Below are 4,992 nucleotides of genomic sequence, written 5' to 3'. Positions count from 1 at the left end.
TTTGATTTCTCAATTTTCCAGTCAAAGCTAATTTTAAAAAAAAAAAAAAAAAAAAAATAGGCAAAGTAAACCCTCAGGTTTGCTGAATTGTAACCAAATTGATATAGTTTCAACGGAACAGCAGAGGGATCTTCAGAATAGCAGAGTCATCAAGGAGAATACTGATAGAATCTTAGGCTTTGCCACATAACAGACACAACATGGTATACTCCTGAAATTCATCCATGATACTGAATGTGTACTCATGCCTGGCAATGATGTGGTGATTATTCTTACACAGATGATCATAGGTAACAATTTCTTCTGCATCTTCTTATTTGAAAGGTTTGTTTGTGATCATCATAAAATCCCTCTTAAAGCACACTGCACAGCCTGTGAAGTTCAGCAATAAAGATACGTTCTCCAAGCAGGTGGTACCCCAGTTAGGATATTCCTTCTCACACAGTCCCCACCCACATATCGCGATGCCATTAACAGGAAATGTCCTCCACTCTTTCCAGACATATGCTACCTCTTGAAATGGTTGAACATCAACCAGTTCCTTTTCGTACAGTAACCGTGTATCTGTTCCATCTTCTTTTGATACTTACTGCATCATTCAATTATTTGCACAGAGAATCATTCAATAACAAAAGTCAGGGTTTAAATTTTTTCTTCAGTTCCCCCAGCTTTAGAAATGCCGAGCTTGTCTGTGCCTTTTGGTTTCCTGACTCCAGATCTTTGTACATTAAGTTTTCATATTGGACTTGGTATTCTCAAGCTGACCTTTGAAATTTTCTGTTCAGCTCTTTTACCTCCTCAGTTCTTCCATTTGCTTTACCATCTTCATGCTGGAGAGCAAGTTTCGGTTTCTCTTTTGACATCCATTTTGATATTTTCCTTCTTTCTTGTCTTCTTAATGACATTTTGCTTTCTTCATGTATGATGTTCTTGATGTCATCCCACAACTCTTCTGATCTTTGATCTTTAGTGTTTAAAGTATCAAATCTGTTCTACAAATGATCTGTAAATTCAGGTGGGATATAATCAAGGTCATATGTTGGCTCTCATGGACTTGTTTTCATTTTCTTCAGTTTCAGTTTGAATTTGCAATTGAGCAATTGATGGTCTGTTTCATAATCGGCTCCTGGCCTTGTTTTGTGATGATACAGAGCTTTTCCATCACATCTTTCCACAGATGTAGTCACTTTGATTTCTGTGTATGTTGATATCCATGTGTATAATTGTCTTTTATGCTGTCTAAAGAAGGTATTTGAAATGAACAAACCATGATTTTGCAGAATTCTATTATGCGATCTCCAGCATTATTCCTATCACTAAGGCCATATTTTCCAACTACTGATCCTTCCTCTTTGCTCCCAACTTTTGCATCCCAATCACCAGTAATGATCAATACATCTTGATTGCACGTTTGATGAGTTTCAGATTGAAGAAATTGGTAGAATTCTTCTATTTCATCCTCACTGGCTTTAGTGGTTGGTGTGTACATTTGAATAATAGTGGTATTAAGTGATCTTCCCTGTAGGTACATGGATATTATCCCATCACAGACAGTGTTGTACCTCATGACTGATCTAGATATGTTCTTTTAGACAATGAATACAACACCACTCCCCTTCAATTTGTCATTTCCAGCATAGTAAACTATGTGGTTGTCAAATTCAAAATGGCCAATGCCGGCCCTTTTCAGGGTCAGAGAAAAAGAAGAAGACCTCCAATGAGATGGATTGGCCAAGTGGCAGCATTGATGGACTCAAGCATTGTAACAGTAGAAGGTTGGCCCAGCATCAGGCAGTGTTTCCTTCTGCTGTGCATAAGGTCGCAATGAGTGGGTACCAACAACAATGCCTACCATATCAATGGTTATGCATTCCATTTCATTTTTGACAATTTCCAATTTTTCTAGATTCATACTTCATATATTCCATGTTCTGATTATCAATAGTACTTTATAGCTGTTTCTCTTCTTTTTGAGTTGTGCCCATCAGTAAATGAAGATCTCACAGACTTAACTCCCACAAGCTTTACTCCATTCGTGTCATCACAGTCAACTCTACTTTGAGGTGGCAGCTCTTCCCCAGTTGCATTTTGAGTGCCTTCCAACCTCAGGGGCTCATTTTCCAGCACTATATCTGACAGTGTTTCTCTGCTATTCATAAGGTTTTCAGTGACTAAATATTCACAAGTAACCCATCACTCCTCCTTCCTAGTCTGTCTTTGTTTGGAAGCTCATCTGAAACCTGTCCACCATGGGTAACCCTGCTATTTAAAATACTTGTGGCATAGCTTCCAGAATCACAGCAACTCACAAGCCACCACAGTACAACAAACTGACAGACAAGTGATGGAGGCAAGAGGTAGGTAGAGGAGTTTGACACAAGAGGACACAGAAGAACAAAAGAAAGCCATATCTACCATGTGTTGGTTCTTCTTAATAGAAGTAGTTGCACTGATAATGCCCAAGCTGTCATTTGTAATTTGATGTCCTGCTGCCACCAACCACAATGATAATAAGAATATCTATGACTTATCTTCTCATCCAGTTTTTGTCTGCCTTACTATCCACTTCAACACCTTGGGTCCCAACCTCAGCTCCCAACTTCTTGAATTTCTCTATATAAAGAAGCTTTACCTCCTTTATGTCTATAGAAGGCTACCAGTGTGACACAATATGATAGTCTTCTAATATCAGAAAATGGTGATTTTTCACATTAGTTACTCAAATGTATACATTGCCAAGTTGCAAATTCAACTGAATAAAATAATGAAAAAAGAAAGAAAAATAAGTACATTTCATTGTTTTAAGTTCTCAAACTGCATCCTTCTCATTTACCCCAGTGAACAATTTGGACCAGCACATACCATTTTCCCTATGCTTTTTCAATACATAGGATGGATATTATGCATTCTCAACCTGTCAGCTTTGGCTGAATTACAGAGTGCTCAATTATACTCTAATCGAATAGCTGCCCAATGCAGTCCACGTAATGACTTCCTGATTATCTGCCTTTAAATGATGAATGAAATGAATATGTAACATTCTGTTCAAATATAGCATACTTAGCATGCCTAATGAAAACTGATTTTGTGTTTCCCTGTCTGAAAAATGTATATTTTATTGTAATTCAGTTCAATGGTTGTTCCTTACTTGTTTTCTCGTCATCAAGATAAACATTGAGTGAGCTATCTAGGAGAGCATTAGTCTTCATTTTGCTTTCCAACAGATGCTAAAGGTGTTAAACATTGTTTAGATTATTTGGGTTCCTCTCTTTTCATTGTCTCACTGGAATAAAATGAGGACAGTTGTATTATTTTGAACAGTACTTATTGGCACTGTCCCAATACACATTGGCAAAAATCAAATCTGTTATGATAAATGTATTATAATGACAGCAACTTGAAAGAATGAACAAATTATTTATTGGCAAGAGTGCTTTTTGCAAAATAGTGGTTTATGATATTAGCATCACAAAAAGTATCTATGTTTTTAAATGTGATAACATGAGTGTCTAATCTATAGTAATAATATTATGCAGGACAGTAATAATTTATTTTATTATCTTTTTACATTTATTTAATCTCAATATACTAATTTTAAAATACCAATTTAACAAGCTGTGTACAAAGGAACTTGTTTCACGCAATATTTATTTTTAAGAGATCCTTTCTCCACTCATTAGAGAAAAAAGAGAGCAGGATGACAAATGGAAGGAAGGAAAGGAGGAAAGGAAGGAAAGACGAAAGGAAGGGAAGGAGGGAATTTTATAGCAGCTCTGACTAATATATGGTTACTATAGCACAATGTCTTAGTCAGTGTTTTCTAGAAAAACCAAACCAGTAATACAAACAAGGGTAAGTCAAAGAGTATAGTAATCTTTATTAAGCAAAAATACCAAATATGTACTCAACATATCCTCCATCTTGATCTATATACTTTTGAGGGTGATGTTTCTATTGCTCTACAGGGTTTGTTATGTGTCAGTACTGACTTGATGGCACTTAACAAAAGTAACTCTTTCCTGAAGAATTCTTCACTCTGATTTATGTCATGTCCAAATGTCAGTTGGCATCCTAGAGGGATTCTGCCTGACCCAAGCCATGGTATTTTCAATAACCTCATAGTCATGTGAAAGCAGGATAGTAAATAAGGAAGACTGTACAAGAATTGGTACATTTGAGTTATGGTGTTGAAGGAGAATATTGAAAGTGCCATGGGCTGCCAAAAGAACAAACAGATCTGTGTTGGAAGAAGTGCAGCCAGAGTGCTCCTTGGAGGCCAGGATGGCCAAAATTCGTCTCTCATACTTTGGACATATTGTCAGGAGGTACCAGTCACTGGAGAAGGATATCATCTTTGGTAAGATGGAGGGTCAGAGAAGAAGAGGAAGACCTCCAAGGACAAGGATTGGCCAAGTGGTAGCATCGATGGACTCAAGCGTGGCAACAGTAGTGAGGTTAGCCCAGATTAGGAAGTGTTTTGTTCTGCTGTGCATAAGGTCGCTATGAGTCGGTACCGACTCGATGGCACCTAACAACAACAAAGTGAAGAAAACAAGTGTACTATTGAGAGAATTTGTCTGCATGGAGTCACTGATCACACAAACATGTTTACAATTTTTGGACTGAAATAAACATGTGAACATATGAACTGCTGGAGTACTGATAGTGTAGTGGATTACCACAAGGTCAGCAGTTCAAATCTGTCAGACATTCTGTGGGAGAAATAGGAAGGTTTCTGCTCCCATAAAGATTCACAGCCTTGTAAACCCAATAGAGGATTGCTATGAGTAGGAACCAACTCAACAGCACACAACTACCAACCATATGAACCAGATCCCTAGTTAGTAATACTTTTATTTACTCTCGTATACATACATATACTCTCGTATACATACATATCCTCACCACTGGACCAATAAACAACATTCTTATCAATGGAGAAAGATTGAAGTTGTCAAGGACTTCATTCTTCTTGGATCAACTATCAACACT

At 37.3% G+C, this 4,992-nt stretch overlaps 1 pseudogene; it reads right to left on the bottom strand.

The window, feature by feature from the left end:
• Positions 1–149: 149 nt before the first annotated feature.
• The window catches only part of LOC102837465, a 13,817-nt pseudogene continuing 8,974 nt past the window's right edge, over positions 150–4,992 (bottom strand).

The sequence above is a fragment of the Chrysochloris asiatica genome, unplaced genomic scaffold (genome assembly GCF_000296735.1).
Source record: "Chrysochloris asiatica unplaced genomic scaffold, ChrAsi1.0 scaffold00071, whole genome shotgun sequence".
NCBI lineage: Eukaryota > Metazoa > Chordata > Mammalia > Afrosoricida > Chrysochloridae > Chrysochloris > Chrysochloris asiatica.
Note: the sequence above shows the minus strand (reverse complement) of the source record. Positions and strands in the feature narration are given on the sequence as shown.